Raw genomic sequence first — 18,084 nt, 5'->3', positions numbered from 1 at the left:
CGATCGTTACGAGTCTGGGAGGTAAACGATTGGCAGATAAAAGTAATTCAGGTCATGGTCAGGATACAGACAATAAAGGCATTGAATATCCTCGATGTACCGCATCTTGAGGTGACAAGTCAAGCAGGCCATGAACCGACTTTTCTTCCAAGTGTCTGCCATGGTGTCTCAGTCAACAGACTCTTGAAGGCCTCAAAGGTAGGAAGCAGGAAAGCAACCTGGGGACGACAGAATGAGCCAGACTTCCACACCAGCTGGTGAGGAAAACCATCCGGCACCAAACAATGAATAGCTTGAAGAGAAAAATGAAGCAATGTATACAACATTATGGGTATCTTTCATAGATTCACATGCTGTATGAATATTCCCCGTCAGGCTGGTAATCCTTAGTAACATAGGATAGTTTAAACTTCAGTCACTTTAGTGCTCTAGCATAGTCATTTTGGGTCATATTACCCACAGCCAATAGAAAGGGCTCCCATAGCTGCACCCCTGAAGGCAATCTTCAGAGTTGTCATAGCACATGAAAAGTGGCAATTTGAGCTAAGTGCGGGAGGGTCGCATGTGAATCTATGGAAAATACAAATGCTGGAGAACAGGAGTTACAGGTAACTTAATCCTTCTCCAGTATTGGCTCCTTCATAAAGTCACATGCTGTATGAATACATTACAAAGCAGTAGCACATAGCCATAATGGGCGGAGGCAAGCTCCTTGTACAAACACCTAGCACATGAGACACTGACCTTAAGCAAACTGGTTACGCGGAACCGCCTGGCTGACCCTAGGCTGTGCAGTGGAATTTTTTTTTTTTTTTATTATTTTTATTGGTTTGTTCAACCTTTAAAAAATAACTAAAGCAAACAACACAAAAACAAAAAATATATCACATGTGAATTTTTTTGTTTTGTTTCCCTCCCTCCATCCTTCCCTCCACCATTTCGTCTTAACAACTCTATTAGCACTTCCATCGTGTCATATTAAGGGATAGTATCATGACAGCTACTAGAGAGTTCAAGTCTTTAATTGCACCAGATTTACTTTTTGGTCGTCCAGACGTCCTTTTACTACACGGAGAAAATTTATTAGTGCAAATAGAACTGCTCTATTAGATCCCTCAAATAAAGCTGCCCACCAGTCATCAGCCGTCATACATTGATGCTCATTAATCAGCTCTCCAAAGTGGATTTGTCTTTGATGTTGAAAAGATTGGCAGAACAGTGTTAGATGTTTTAAGGTCTCCTTATACTTGTTACTGAAACTACACCTTAGGTCGATGTCCGCGCACTTCGCCCAACTGCTCATACGCTCCTTTGTATTTAGCATATTTAACCTGAAGTGCATATATAGAGATCTTGTATGATGATCTGGAAGAAGGGTTAGATAAGTGTGCCTCTGATGATATGCTTTAGCTTCTCCTGGGACCTCTTGCATTAGAGTTGAATTAACTCTTAAGTCGCAAGTTTTGATCCAGTCAGCTCTCCAGATTTTAATTTTTGCCAACTCGGGATTCTCAGATAACACTGTGACAGAAATGTCAAACTCCTTTAAAAGTGTTTCACAAAGGAGATTCCATTGAAAGAAAATCGTATGTTCTTTAGCAGTATCCGGCCTGTGTAATATTTTAAATTGGATCGCTGGATCTTTTATCAGTGTTTTCCTAAAGAGATTCAATAGGTTCCAGGTGACTCTTGCATTTATCGAAATGAGGCCCAATTCATATCGGAGACAGACCGTCGAGGTGCCTTTGGGAAGCTGTAGAACTCGCGTCCAGAATATATTTTCGAGTGAGTTCCACAGGTCACTTGAGCAACCAAATGCGTTTTCACCGCCATAGATTAAGGCGGGTACCACTTTTTGTTGGAAAAATTCAATTACTGGTTTTAAGGAGGACTTTCCAAATTTTTTGTTAATTAGAATCGCTTGGCAAGCCATCTGTCGGCATTTGCTCTTTGCCAATTCTGCCCATGGTGCATCGTTTCTACTGGCACTGATCTTCATGCCCAAGTATGTAGAGTTTTTTACGGTCTGAAGTTGTTCGTTACCAAGACACCATCTGTTCTTTTTCCGTCGAATGCTACGGCCTTGCAGTTTCTCCAAAATTAAAATTTCGCATTTTTGTTTATTAATTCGAAGGCCGTTATCTGTGGTATAGTTGTCGAGACAATTTAGTTTCCGCTGAAGGCCTATAGGAGTCAGATCGACTAGAATAAGATCGTCAGCGTAGACCAAGTAGTTGATAGGCGAGCCATGTAGTTTCAGAGGAAACGTTGTTACACCAGTAAATGCCTCATTTATATCAGATATAAAGAGGTTGAAAATAATGGCTGCCAAAGGGCAGCCTTGTTTCACTCCCTTCTGTGTACTGATAGGGGCAGATAACGTGCCTTTAGTGTCCAAGCGGATCTGGATAGTGGTATCCGTGTGTAATTCACGAATCGCTTCCACTAGACTTAGAGGGCAGTTCCATCTAGTGAGTTTCTCCCATAACAGCTCTCTGTCTATGCTGTCAAACGCATGGGACAAGTCTATCAGAGCCAGATAGATCTTTGTGTTGGTTCTGATTGCTTCCATCTTTATGAGGTTCAATATCAATAGGTTCAAGCCGCATCCAACTCCCTTTACAAACCCTGCTTGTCTGGGGTCTATATGGTTATGATCTTTAGCCCATTTAAACAGTTTCTGTTGCAAAAGGGTGGCATAAATCTTCCCCAACACGTCAAGAAGAGCTATGGGCCTGTAGTTTTTTGGATTTAGACGGTCTCCCTTTTTAAAGATTGGGACCACTACAGCGCTTTTCCAAGACTTTGGGGTTGATCGGCTCGCGATGACTCGGTCAAACAGAGTAACACAAAACTATGCCCATAAAGCTGGAGTTTTCTTCAGTGTATAGTTTGTTAGGCCATCAGGGCCGGGCGCTCTAGAGTCGTGCACATTCTTGATTATATCCAAGATGTCACTTCTCTCAAACGCCAGGTCCCACTTATTTGACGTCGTAGGTACCCAAGTTGGTACGGGTTTGTCACTGCAAAAAAGGTCTGTGTAGAAAGTCGACCACTCAGCTTCAGTTACTGCTATGGCTTGAAGGGCTTGCTGTGGGGCCATAGTGTTATTTATCAGTTTCCAGTATGCTGCTGAGTTTTTACCAGCCATTTCTTGCAGCATCTCTTCTGAGTCGTTTTGAAGCATAATCGCTGCATGTGATTTAAGCCAGTTTCGGTATTTGGCCTTGATCACTCTTTTACTCTCTTTCATGTTGTCGGTGTATGGACCTTTAAGTTTTCTTAGTTCTTGTCTCATCTCTCTTTTGCGTTGCAGAATAGAAAAGTCGAATTTATGCTTTGGGCGAAACTCGACGTGTTTTTGATTACGTTTATATTCCTCAAAGTTAGACAGAAGATTTTGATATTCCAGAGATTTAACAGTGTGTTGAAAGGCATTAGAGATAGCCGCTACTTCTGTATCCAAAAGATTTAGACGTATTCCACCAGTCCCAGTGCACACCGCAAACGGCCAACAGATCTGCTCACCCAAACAAGGGTGATGAATTGATAATTTTACCATATCGTGATCACTGTATTGCATTTTAATGACTTCCAGTTTCGTTGTTCTCTTGTGGATGTTTTCAGTCACAAATATGTAATCAATGACTGATTTTTGATCATCTCTTCTCCACGTAGGGCAGGCCGGAATATCACCAACCGTTTGTCCATTGAGCATGTGCAAGCCTCTGAGATCTAGTTCCAGACACCATTGAGCAACAGCTTGTTCGCGTTTGCAGTTGCCTTTCTTATTTTCATCAGTTTGTGCAGTATCTGGAATACAGACAATGTTTAGGTCACCACATACAATTAAGTCTAGCGGTTGCTCCTTTGTGAGTAAATCGTCGATCAAGGTTGTTACAAGGTTGGTAAAGGTACGCTCTTCATTGCGTCTGTGGTTCCAGTATAAGTTGATAATATACAGGCAAGCTTCCTTGTTTATTTCTTTCTGATAGACACCAACGGCGGAGACCTGAATAAATGGTGAAGGATTATATGAGTTGAGGATCCGAAATCCAACGCCTTTCCTCACAGCCAAGAGGAGGCCAGCCATCAGCCTTCCCTTTGTTTGTTTTATAGCGGGATTAATAGCTATTTCGAATCCTTCCAACAACGGAATTTGAGAGAGCCATGTTTCTTGTAAACACAGAATGTCCAGTGGAATTCCTGTCGACACAGGGACTCTGTGAAGGTGTGTGCAGATCTCTAGGTTGCGGTCCGGCAGGTGATCCCCGGAGAGGAAAGCTGTTGTGGCGGTAACAGCCATTGTAGAAAGAGCTCTGGGATTGGAGGGAGAGGCCTGCCAGCCTGTTGATGACAGAAGGAGATGTAGGAGGAAATCTGCCTTGCAATTGACAATTTGGAAAAGTGTATTTGTCATTCCAAAGGGACTAAAATTCCCAAAGAGCTAAGAAGTCTTCCAGAACGACTTTATGCGGGAGATGTAATATTTCAAAGCATGCAGTACATCGAAAGAATGCATCAATCACTAGGCAGGTGAAGAAGGCGAGCCAAAGAAGACAGGTACCACCACAGGCTGAAGGAGCCTTAGGCACAAATGAAGGTTTAGTGCATAGCACCACCTTAGAGTTGTGAAAAACCAGGTATGGGGCTCTGCAAAAAATAAATAAAAATAAAACCCGTCTCTGCTTACATGTCTAGCTGACGTGATAGCAACCTGCAGAACAGTCTTTGAGCACAGTAAATTTAGAGTCTGCAGAGGCCAACATTCAGTTCCCAGGATGGGGCTGGATAACGGATGGGTGGGAAGAAACGGAATAGGCCCCCGAGAAATCCTTAGATCAAGCCGTGGGAACACAGAGATCGCAAGATAGCCGCACAATGCACTCTGATGGATTTGCTGTACACCAAGGGGAAAAACATGCCCATTTACTCCCGTTACAGACAAGTGTGGAAGAAGAGCGTTCTCTAGCTAGAATGTCCTTGCAGTCTTGCACACCATTCCAGTCAAGCACTCCCAACAGACAAACGTTCAGGTCCTTCAAGAACTTCCCAGTGGAAGCCCTCACAGAAGACCTTGCCAACCTACACCTTACATGGACCGAACACCCCCAACCGAACGGCGACTCTCTACTGGAAGCACTCAATGCCACCCTCTCAGCCTCCATCAACCAACACGCATCTCTGAAACAACACACCTGCAAACAGAAATCATCAGCACCCTGGTACACGCAAGAACTGAACCTCAGCAAAAGAGTCATCGGGAAAGATGAAGGTCGTTGCACTACCAGGGCAGAAACCAGCCGCAGAGTTTTCCGGTTAAAGGTGGTACCTTTGTTTCGCGGTCATGGTAAAACGTGGTATCCCGGTTGCCGGGGTGCTTGGCACGGGCAAGGCGGCCATGAGGTACGTCGGGAAAGCGAAAAGATGGTGAAACTGGTTATCCCCACCAGTCAAAGGAAGAAGAGTCTCCGGCGGGAGATCTCCTGTCGTTGGGAAACGTGGTGAGGCAGTCCAGCAGTGCTCCACCGGTGGTGGTGTCGTGGCAGGCCGGCTCAGCTTCTCCCTCGTCGGATTCTTAGGTCCTGCGGTGACTTCTGAAGTTCCAGTCCCCAAAGCCCTGCTTTTATGCAGCAAACCCCCATTCACTCAGCCTAGCTGTCACTCAAACATGCTAAGTGGTGAGCCGGCCGGCTCACCACTTGGGCCAATCAGGATGGAGTGCGACGTGAGTTGCCTAGGCAACTCAGTCCAGGGTGCCTAAATTTCCCTCCACCCCTCCTAAGTACCCCAGACAGAGTGGCACCACTTTGGAGGGCTTCTGTGGAGAAGCCCGCCAAAAAGTGGAACAAAGGGCTCGACTTGGGTTGGAGTCACAGAAGAGAACACAAACGCCATTTTAGAATCAAGTTTTGGCAAAAAATACCAAGCGAGAATTAATATTAATTAAATAAACCGGCGGTATATTCGAGGCTACCGTAAATAATTAAATAAAGAAAGTAGCCTAAAACAATGGGAAATCCCATAGGAAAATATTCGCGGTTGAATATAAAAAGTAGTTTCTACTGCCACCAGCCAAAACTCGATGAGGAGGGGACGGAGACGTGCCCCCTCGACTAACAGACCCCGGGGCAATGGAATTGCCCCGGCCAGTACGTCCACAATATGATGGTTTGTACTGGTTTCTGTTAATAATTTGGGACTGGTAAGGCCAATGGTGACTTTACATGCCCTGGGAGACAGTAGTCAGTCCCAGGGTATGGAGTCTATGGTGGGGTGTCACTATGACACCCCTGTGTTACTGCACTGAGGGTGCTGTGTAACCCATCTCACAAAAACACATGAGGCCCTATGGAGTAAAAGACCCCATAGCCCATTAAACACATCTAGATTCAAAGAAACACACTCAAATCATGCCCAAGAGTGAGGGTAAAAGAGTCTCACACTTGGCAGGAGAAAAAATAAACCCCAAAAAATCCAGCAAAGCTGCTGGGGGACTCACTAGGTTAGGTAATTCAGCCTAAACAGAGAATTCTCCCTAACACCCATAAATCCTTGACTCTCTATCCTGGGGTGACCTGGCATCTGCTAACTAACTTTTTCCGAACTGATCCAACTCCTTTTAAACTATCTGCAAAGACTTTTAAAGTACAATTCAACTGTGTGAGCTTAGACACATTCCGCCTTGCTCTCTCCAAGAGTGGGCCTGGCCTATGAACTTTCTTGCTCTACAGTAGACTCTGCCTTTCCTGACTTGCTGTGGTTCTTTTAAAAGTGTTGGTATTGTGTGCTTTCCTAATTCTGCCTTTTCTCTCCCTTTTTTAACTAACTTATTGGAGTGCCATCTTAGGTTAAGCGCTCACCTCTGTCTGCAAATAAGTGGTGTTTTAACTAAGACTTGTTCAATAAGTAAGCCGGGATGTATATATATATATTGATAGTGACTGTGTTTTGAACTTGCTTGCCATATTAGTGTTAGTGTATTTTTACAAGTGTGTTTTTAAATAAATAATTATATACTTTTATACCAAAGCTCTGGTCAGTGTTTGCTTGTGCTACTGTATGTTGGTACCTATTGTGAATACTCTGTGTACTGTCTAACTCTTCTTGAGAGAAGTCTGACTGCTCAGCCACAGCTACCAGGTAAATCTGTGTTGCAGACTGCTACCAATTGGGTTTACTGCCAACACCTGTAGTCTTAAGCCTTTTGCAGTGGTCCCTAAGAGAACCGCACAGGTTTCTGCCTAACACTCACCACCCGCTCCCGAACTATCCCTCTCCACCACCCCCTCCCCAACTATCCCTCCACACCACCACCCACCCCATCCCCAACTAGCTCTCCCCAACACACCAACCCCATCAACACCCCCTAGTGAGCTACTGTGTCACTGCATGTGTGTGCCTGAATCACTTCTGTTACTTTTTTCCACATGAGCTGTCCTTTCGTGGCGAGGCAGACAGGTGCAGGGATCGGTGCCTCAGGCTGCTCTGTTGGGAGCCGACAGGTGAGGTGCTTGTAGAGCGTGGGTCAGATCCGGCCATCTCCTTGCCCTCCAGTGCCACACGCAGGGAAAGGGTGAGGCTCCCAGCCATTGCTGAGACGGCCTCATTTCCCACCCGGGTCGTCTGTGCCAGCAGGACAGCACAGGTTGGCCTGCAAACTCTCGTGGATCAGCATGCGTCTCCTGTTGCATCATTTGAGCCTCGTCAAGGTGCTGGTGCACAAGTCCCACCGTCTGCTTGTGTCTTTCCTCCATGCGCCGTAGGCGGGCATCCATGTCCCTGATGCTGGGGATGGGTAGTGGCGACAGGCTGGGATGGTTATAGGGGGTGTGCTCGGAGGTTCCGACGGTTGTGTCCCAGCCTCCTGCACGGCATCCTCGTCTTTGGATGCACCCGTGGGGGGGGGGGCGTCTATTTTGTGCTCCTCTTGGGGCATCTGGAGTTGCTGCACGGGCTAATGTTGGTGCCACTGTGGGAGTAGCAGGAGTGGTGGAAGTGGCTGCTGTGTGGCATGGCATCACCCTCCTCCTCCGCTGGGCTGCCCTTGAGGTGCTACGGCCCCCTTGTTCACTGTCAGAGGATGTGCCTGTGGGTGAGAGCTGGGCATGCCGTTATTCTCCTCAGTGCCATCCTATTGCCTTGCTACATGCTGTTCAGTCAGCGTCTCACAACAGGCACCATCTCAAGATGGAGAAATTACCAGATGCAGACGTACTGGGCCTTGTGTCATGGCTACCGTGCAAGTGCAGGGTACAATGTCATGCTGAGGAGGGACGACTGTGGGTACCAGAACGGGAGGGGGGTAGTGTAGAGGGTGGTGGACACAAGGGGCTGATCACATTTTTATGGCAGCGACAGGGGCTGGTGCAAGAGGTTAAAGGGGGAAAGGAATACACTGCGAGGGCTGAGATGGTCCAGATACTGGCTAGTTCCGGGAACAGTGTCCATGGGCAAGAACCTGTGAGGGGTGCTGGTGGTGACTGGATGTGGTTGTGCTCGTACCAGTGTGACTCATGGGGCACCAGGCCAAAAGCATCCTGGTGTATGGGGCTGGGGATCTTGTTATTAGTCCGTGCCATCAGTGGGAGCCAGTGCATGGATCCCATGCCTGGAGAGTAGCGGTCCCGGGGCTTGGGGGCCAGGGGCTTGTGGGCCAGGTTGAGTCACACAGAACTATTCTGGATGTGTATGAGAGGGCAAAGGGCGGTGAGAGGTACAATGAGGGAGGGCTGTTGCCGTCGTCCAAGCCAGTGGGAACCTGTGCTCTGGGGACATCAGTTTCTGGGGGGTCGGTGGGGTAGGCGAGGGTGCCTCCGAGGTGTGGTGCTGTGCGTCGACCCTCTTGGCATGGTTTGTGATATGCGGATGAGGCTAGGGTAGCAACATGGTCTGTGGACTCTCAGGGGTGGGTGGCGAGGGGGCACAGCCGTCATGATGAGGGCCTTCTCTGTCTTGCAGGGATTAAGGTAGGGATTGTCATCAGTGCACGTTGCATGATATGCAGTCAGGCACTCTTGTTTGGAGGGGATGGAGTGGCAGTACAGGATGTGGGGTTGGAAGGTGGGCAGTGTGTCATCAGCAGGACACTGGTAGTGGGGTGGAATGGTGGTGATCACGTTGGCCAGAGGGACAAGCTAGGTGTTGTGGGGCCATCTGGATTGGTTGGTGCCCTGGGGATGCCAAAGGTGGGCAGTGAGGTGCAGGGGTGCGAAGGGCACGGTTACACTTGTTTTTGCTGGTCTGACAAGTAGACTGTGTACCATGCCAGTGCCAGCTGCGTCAGGGCTCTTTGTATGCTGGCTTGGAGGGTGTGTGCCTTGTGCATGTGTTGTTCCTAACGTCTTCATTGTCTGCACATGACCAGCACTCATGTGGGCATTTGTGTGTTTCTGTGTTTGGGGTGTGGGGGGGGGCAGCGCAATGTTTGTGCACACTTGGCAGACTATGGTTGGTGGCGCAATGTATGGGTTGGATGTGGTCTGTTGTGCAGTTATATTTTTGGTGTTTCACGTTGTACTCACCTCCCTCTGCATGTGTCCTTTGCACTGGCCTCTGCCGTTCCAACACCCTTGATGCCTTCAAGATGCAGTATGGTGCTGCATCACTCCTACCAGGACATCAACTTGATTGGGGAGGCCGCCCCGGCTCCGGTTGTCATGCATTCCCTCCTGTGTGCTGAGAGCAGGTTGCAAACTCAAAGACAGAGGTCGTCCCACCGTTTGTGGCAATCTTTGGACATGCAGCGGACAGGGTCCATGGACTATATCTTCTATGCCACCTCTTTCCATATCGCTGTCTTACGCATTTGGGTTGTAAGCCTGTGCTCTGTCGCGAACAGCCCCCCAGCATTGTCCACAATGGTGTCTGTTAACACTGTTCGTTCTTGCTCCGTAAAGCATGGTTTTCTCTGGTGGACTTCAGGTACACAAGACTTTGATGCTGCAGACATGATTCTGGTGATACAGAGACCGGATGGAAACAGGAAGTGGGAGATTTTATGTGGAATGTATTTTTCAAAATGGCCTCCGACAAGCTTCTAGTTCCTGCAATGACGTTGTTTCCGGTCCCTGTGTTTCCATCACCGGTGGTTCCGTGGGATGCATACCGTAATCTGTGCCACTGGCATTTTTCACTATGGAAACAGCAGAAGTAGGTGTTTTTCACTGGGTTTTTTTTTGGTCTTCAGTCTCAGCTGCAAACTCCCTGTTGTGACGAATCGCAGGTATCTGCCTCTTCTTCCCTCGTAGGGAATTCCCCCTGTGAGGCTTGGGAGGTATGCCTGCTCTGCAAGAACATCCGGGAGAGACTCCTCCTTTGGACACAAGGACTCCCATTCCTGTGAGGGACTATTATGAATGAACTACAATAGCTGTATGTATGGGACTGTCTTCCATGGAAAATACTACAGAGGCTTTATAATTGGCTGGAGGCAATGCAGAAAGAAATCAATCTGAAGAAAATAGGGAAAATATCCCTTTAACTCGAGATGTGCATTTAACTGCGACGAGTCAGAGCAGCAGGAAGAGAGCCCGATATGGAGGGGAAGTCCTCTAACCTCATCCTGCCTTGTGGAGGCAGAGTCAAGGTACATCTTTGAGTCCGCAAAGGTCGAAGAAGCAGGGCAGCAGATTGCGAGACTCGGCAATCCCAGTGTACAGAACCACAAGGAAAGTGGCAAAAACCACAAGAGAAGGAGAAGTACTTGGTAGTGGCGCGGTCATGCATGCAGAGTCTGAACGCCTTCCGAGCACCAGCTAATGCAAACGGTAGATGTCCGACACTGAGCTAATATCTGGAGACTGAAGAACAGCGAAGAGCGTGAGAAGCAGTACCAGAGTGAGAGCTCGCCCTGAAACCCTTCCCCACATCACGAGAGGTACTGGGGGAATAGAGAATAGCGGGATGCCACTGGAGAATTAGTCTTTACATGAAGCAACTTGTTCCAGTTGTAAGGACTGTGAGGGGTCAGAAATGTGCGGCGGACCACGTTGTAAAGTATTCTCATCAAATGTAATTTTATTATAGTATAAGGTTGGATCAACGCCTCACTTACCCTACCCTGACGAGGATTTCCCTGCCTAAAAAAACTAAAGGAAACACTAAAAGCATATTTGTCCCTCACACTTATACATATAACAAATAAACAAGGAAATGCAGGACAGTTCAAAACAATAATAACTGAATTCACAATGTGACCACAGTCTCTCTTCATAACCTTGGCAAATTCCCCTTTCCCAGGTTTAAACATGATTCTACTTCACAGTTCAAGAAAAGACCACAAGGAAACTGATTTGTAACAAAGTTGCAATACATTACGATGCAACTTCAACTTGTGAACAGAAAGTTCCAACACAAAGGCCATAAGACACTTCTTCAAAAAGATTCCTAGTTCCTCAATGACGATAATGTTTGTCTTGATCAGGATGATTTGCCACTTTAATAATTTAAAGAAATCTAACTTCTCTACAGCAGCCTTGCACGGCTCTTCTTCCAGTATCACTAACATAAAATATCTCTGTCAGGACCAACCTGTAGCGCTCCTTAAATTTCCACCTGGCCTGCTTCAATGCCAGGCCTATAATCTCCAAACGCTTGCCATCCGGGCATACTCTCCTGCCCGAACGGCGTTTCACAACAAGTCTTTTGTGGTCAATGTCAACTGACAAGAGGTTACAACAGCTTCACAGCAGTCAACAAATGGCAGCTTCACAACTTTCAACCACTGTTTAGGGAAAACCAGATTCACACTGCTGCACTTTAATACTCTTCTGCAAATGATGCTCCTCTCCTTCCGGTTATCTTTTCCCATAAGGGCAGCCTTTTTGCCGCTCTCGTTTCTCCACTTCACAAGGAACCAAACACTGACAGGGATGGGGTCTTTTCCTGTCCCTCCCCTGATTTTGGCAATGTGTGGGTGGCTATCCCAGCTTGTACCAGATGTTGTATACAATATGGGCAACCAGTTTCAGAGTTTATAGACCTTACATTAGCCCCCTTCTGCTGTTGGCAATATTGGCTAGATTGTGTTAGCCTTGGTTTCAGTTTCTCTTGGTTTGGGCATTGCTTATTAACAAAGTGGCCCCCACAGTTGGTTGGGAGTTTCACAAACGCACACTTTCCATAGTAGAGTAATTTGCCTTTGATATACTAGGTTTTTGCTGTTTTTCCCTAGTTCAGTATTCAGAATTAACTTGGGAATCACTTTCCCACACTGAATGGGGCCCCTAGGGGTCCCTCATGCTATGGAAACAAGGCAATGACCATACACGAAAAGATGCGCCAGACACGAGGTTTCAAATTCCCAATGCTAGGGTTTATTGCAAGCAAAGGATAGTATCAATTGGCCAATTCTGATCTCACGCCCCACGACGTGAGTTCCCTAGACCTCGAGGGATGCAAGAGAGCGAATTACGTACGTACATCAGTTACATATATACAAAATGCATATCATACAATCAGCAAAGTCATGTTCAACACCCCTCTTTACTAAGTTCATTTGAACTCGGGATGACGATGGCCATATCCGACGAGTATGACGATTATAATGCTTTCGATGTCTATTCTAGTAACAATGTGCAATTTAGAAAGTGAGGAGGCATCTTTTAGAACACAGTGGTTCTGTTCTTGGAAGCAATCTGTACACGGGGGAAGGGCCACATTCCAAGCTTTGCTATCTATGAGGTACTATTCGTGTCCTGGGAGCCGACACGTTCTAAAGGGTTTTGCGAAGTGGGGCCGAAAGAGAAGCATAATTCAAGCCTTTAACTGTATTATTCTAACATATTCTACCATCGTACGAGACTGGCTGGCAGCTGTGAAGTGATTAAATGCCCTGCAGCTTCCTCCCAAGGCTACAGAGAGGGAGCGTGGGCATTCCTCTCTGGGCTACTCATGAGGAGTTTCAGCAAACTCTTCAGTCCCGCGACCTTGTCCTTTCATATTCAGACAACAATATTAACAGTTGAGCAGAGTAAGCAGAATTCGCAAGAATTGCAAGTTGCAAAGCAGTTTTTAGACAGAAAGCAATGAGCAATGGTTAACAAGCAAAATGGCGATTCTTGCTACATTTAAAATGGCCGCTCGTCAAGCATAGCAGTTTATATTTCTATAATTTGGTGCATAAGACGGTTGGCCCACGGCCATCAAGTTACATCTATCATTCAAATGAAGGGTATTCATTTTTCCAGATTGACAAACCCTCCTTTTGGCCGTGTGCCAAACGTCTTATTTATTCATTGTATCCTACTCTTCTGAGGAGGAGTCTGGGGTATCTACATCTGAATCATCTCCATCATTAATGTCTATCGCCATGAATTGTTTTACTATTTTTGTTTCCTCAGTGTCTCTGTTATTCCGGCCATGCGTTTATTTTCCTCTCAACACCATGTGTATACATCCCTTAGTACATCCATCAGTTATTTCAGTGCATGTTATTGGTAAGCATTGTATGCAACAGCAGCATTTTATGAATATCCCGAGTACCATCATTAGTATCGAAATGAATTTCCATCCCCAAGACCGCAATAATCCCCATAACCAGGATTCTATCCCCCAACTCCCTGCTTCAGTAGAGAGTGTGGAACTTATGACATGTAATTTCCGGATCGCTTTAAATATCGTAGGGGAATAGTCATCTATATACACACAGCATGCAGTTTTTACGAGCTTGCAAACTCCCCCACGATCAACTAATATTATATCGAGAGCCATCCTGTTTTGAAGTGCCATCAGTCTTATTCCTTTTTCTTCTAACGTCATATTCAATAAAATATCCGTTGTGGAATCTATTGTTTTTTGTAATATTCCAGACAGTTTTCTTATATTGTAAGAATTTTCTATTTGGGACAAAAACGGTATAAATGATTTGGCTATATCCATTGCTATCATTCCATCCTCACTACTCCTTTGAGTTCTACCTTTCGTTTGTTTGGCTACTGTAGGGAAGGAGTGGTCCAATGGACCCCCCCCCTGGCCTGCATCTCCACCCCAGGTGAGGGCCATGGCTCATCGGGCGTCCCCTCCTTACCACCAGGGCCCAGGTGGTGGATGGCTCACCTGCTGAAGACATTGCCCGCACGTATTAAATTTAGCTAGGCCTCAGAAACCATTTTTTGTCTGCTAAAGATGGTGTGAGCTCAGCGCGCTGTAGCGCGGCCCCCACCTTCGGAAAGTTTCAGTCCTCCGCAGCACCATGGTAGATCCGCTGCAAGCCCGTTCCCACGAACAAGACGGGCATGATCTAGCGTAATACATTAACATTGTAACAGTTCACCTTCCGCAGTGTATCACTGCTCCCACAATGACCCTGTCAGCAAGGCCTGGGCGATGGGAAGATCTGTAGAATGGTCATCTGCTGAAAGCAGACAGGTACCCAAATATGAATGTAAGAAACCACTTTTAACACATGTATCCTCGCCATACAACCACTCTTACTAAAGAAACCTGTGAAATTGTGTAATTATCGTACATGACACCAGCCGTGAAGGACCCACACCCCTGCAGGGGTGTGCAAATGATAAAAGCATTTCCGGGGGATTATTCTTCATAAGTATCATTGAAAGCCCCACGCCCCGCGGTCCCGCGCCACAACTGAACTGATGCTGCTAGGGTACACAAGAAAACGAATGTAACCATACCAAGGGCACATGTGAAGAGTGTGCGAGAATGCACTCGTCACACGTGTATGTCTAAGCCCCTCATGTGCCACCTCCGCCACGTACAGTGGCGGGTTACTTTCTATGTACTCCACCAACCCTAATACTACCTCACTTACTGCAAATGTATATGCATATAACTAAATACTGTAGTTGTTAAAACATAGTGTATGAATAAGGTGCTCAGACTGGGTATAATCGAGACGCATCCAGCAAAGTTTAAATGCATGTTCCAAAATGATTTGAATAAGTATTATAGAGTGTTCAAATGTTTGTGATGTTTTTACCTAAAATCGGCAACACACAAGGGAGATACCTTTGTGAAATACGTGCAAGGCCATTCCCCCTCCCACCCTGCGAAGGCTGCCAAGACATGAGAGCAGAGGCCCGCGCTGCGCTACTCCGCCTCCCCCAACCAGACTGGAGCCGCTTCAAAGATTTGTAGCCCCCTCTGCAGCACCCAAGGCCGCGGCCCGCCACCTGCATTATTTACCTCACAGCAGTAAACCTCTGCCTGAACACACACTTCCAAAGGCGCCCCCTCGTAAACCCCATAACCCACCGAATCATCTTAGACCTATGGCCCTGTGCAATTAGGACACCCAACACTTTGACAACACACAGCGGTACATCTATAACAACTTCTAACAAGACAGAAAGACATGTACCGCCCGTCCCAGGCCCTGAAGCTTAGCACCTCGACCTATGGCCCCGGTCAACAGGACACTGGTAACCATGTCCTGACGTATTACCGCCAGACCCCTCACAAGGTACATTCCTCCTGTGTTGCATTAACCTGTAGAATAACCTATTGGAAGATTTACTAAAGAAGATAATATTGAAATGACTGAATGACTGCGGTATGCATGGCCTAGGGCAAATAAGTCAGGAAAAGACATTCATCTCTGACACTGGCCGCGATGGCACAACAACACCGCCCGGATGAACTCAGCCAACCTGCCAGGCCCAGCCCAACCCACGAAGATGACCAGTGACGTCTTCCAGCCAAAGCCAACCGCATCACAGCAGCACCTATAGTTAGTCATCGCCGCCCAATCCCATCCAACTTGTACCCCCTATAGTGTGTAGGTTCTTATGACGTTTTTTGTAAATATATACGCCTGTCTTTGCTATTGTCAGACAGAGCGCTCTCGGAGTTTGCAGAGTTCTTTGCATGCCATATTCTCATTGATAAACTCCCATTTAAGCTCACCCGCACTCTGTCTTGGCCTTATTCCCGATTTGGGAGAGTCCTTCACTGTCTCTCATTGTGGGGAGGATCGTGCTGGTTGGGGACGCTTGCCTTCAGTGGTGACCCCGAAAGCGTGATTATTATTATTATTATTATTATTATTATTATTATTATTATTATTATTATTCTTTCCCGACCTAACATTACCGTCCCCTTTTGGCACGAGAATCTCCGGTCGAAAAGGGATACGCACGGTGAGCCGGCTCCGGGAGGCTGCCCGCCAACGGCGACCGGTACACTAAGAAGTGCGCACTCAAAAGAGAGAGGGTACGGGATCCCAGTTGAAAAATCCCCTTTGAGTACCGCTCGCCGGAGCCGGGGCTGACTGTTGAGCTGACGGCGACACTGCCTGGACGCACCCAGTTTCGGAGACTATCGGTTCAAGACGGGCACGTGAGTACTGAGTGCGAGCGATTGTAATGGGAGTGGGGGAAGAAGTGTAGGACAGGGAACGAAGAGGGGGTATGCAGATCTACTAAGGATCATCCTAAAATTTTCCTTGCTTTTTCTTTGCATATGGCCATTAGGATTAAGAGGTGAATAAGAGATAAAAGTGACGGGAACCTAGCTCCGAAAGGGGGTGGAAGGCGGCGCCGCATAGTGCTATATTGACTAGTGCTGGGAATATATGACGAAGTGAAATATAAGATAAATGTGTTCAGCAAAAGGGGGCACTGAGAATATATTAGTGACCGCTATTACTTCTTTCTTTTCTTTTCTTTAGGGTTAGGGGGAAAATAAAAAGTGAGATTAACACAAACTTAAGGAGAAAGTAAGAGTCCTACTAGAAGAGGGGAGAGCAGACCTATATATATATATATATATATATATATATATATACGCATCCATATAACCAAGTAAGACGGACAGGAACGGCCGGCTAGGGAGGAAAGGGAGGACGGCGTGAATTGTGAATAGAGTGTTACCAAGAGGTGCGTGCACCTCGTATGTGTCAGACGACAATTTGATATTGTGAATGTGTAAAACAGCTATGAATGTATAGTAGTTAAATGGTCATGGTAAGTGTGACCGGATAGAACTTTTGAAGACAGAAATGACACGGTGAAGTGAGTGGGTACCTTTTTGATTTCCGGGTTGATATTGTCAAAATAAATGATGGTTTGCTCTTGTATGTGCCCCCCAAAGAGAATAGAATAGAAACTGTGTACAGCCAGTTTTGTATTGCGCAAACAAGGGGAAGAGCACAAAGAAGCCCGTTATTGATTGTGAAGTAGAAAACAAAAAATAATATTGATAACACACCTACATTGTAGTTGCAGACACACAGAAACACACAAGTACTAGGAGGGCACAGGGATGGTGGCCGAAACACCCTTATCACATATTTGTAAGAATCTACCAGGGTACGCGGAGCGGATTAAGAAATATCACGACCAATGGATAACCGAGTTGAAGGTAGAGGGGTTACCCCAGATATGGCCCGAGGGAGGGTCATTTGATAAAAGTGTTCTGGATATGGTGGCCACATGCATTTGTTTGAAGTACAAGGGGAAGCAGTTGCAAAATAGGAGAGAAGTATTAGATCTCTGGAGGTTATTTGAAGAGATACCACCGCCTAAAACACCAGCATTAAATCCTGATCTCCCGTCCACCACAGACAATCCACTAATGATACAGAAAGATGTCAAAGAATTGTCAAGTGTAGCGCCACCAGTAGAGGTAATAAGTTTGTACCCGATATTAAACAAGCCTGTGCCCGCAGAAGGATACAGTGACCCCACATATGTGCCCCCCCGACAACTACTACACCCCGCCGGCCCACGGCACCCCCACCATATGAAAGTACAAGAGAGCGAGGCCAGGCAAGTACACAAAGGGTGGACATAGAGAAACTTACAGATGATTTACAGTCAAGACTCTCAATAGCAAAAGATGAGCTCTCGAGGATAAAAGACATGTGTGGACAAACAGCACTTAATGCGGCTAGATCAGGGCGCACGTCTAGAGCGCCAGGTGAGAATAGAAAACCTGAAGAGGGGTGGAAAAAAGGTGAGATACTGTTCAGAATAGAAGAAGAACCGACACGGATAATCGAAATAGGGACACGAGAGGGAGATACTGACAATGAAGAAAGGCCTTGTGATATAAGGGACGAGTTAGAAGAAAGCGACAGGTTGAGCATGGCAATGGGAGGGGGAAGCAAAGGGGGGATGG

General features: G+C 46.6%; 1 pseudogene; it reads right to left on the bottom strand.

Moving 5' to 3' along the window:
- The window catches only part of LOC138581997 (zinc finger protein 850-like), a 124,190-nt pseudogene extending 121,618 nt beyond the window's left edge, over window positions 1-2,572 (bottom strand).
- Between the last annotated feature and the right edge of the window lie 15,512 nt (window positions 2,573-18,084).

The sequence above is a fragment of the Ambystoma mexicanum genome, chromosome 1p, assembly GCF_040938575.1.
Source record: "Ambystoma mexicanum isolate Mex_15411 chromosome 1p, UKY_AmexF1_1, whole genome shotgun sequence".
In the NCBI taxonomy this organism is placed as follows: Eukaryota; Metazoa; Chordata; class Amphibia; order Caudata; family Ambystomatidae; genus Ambystoma; species Ambystoma mexicanum.
This window is presented reverse-complemented; position numbering and strand designations above follow the sequence as displayed.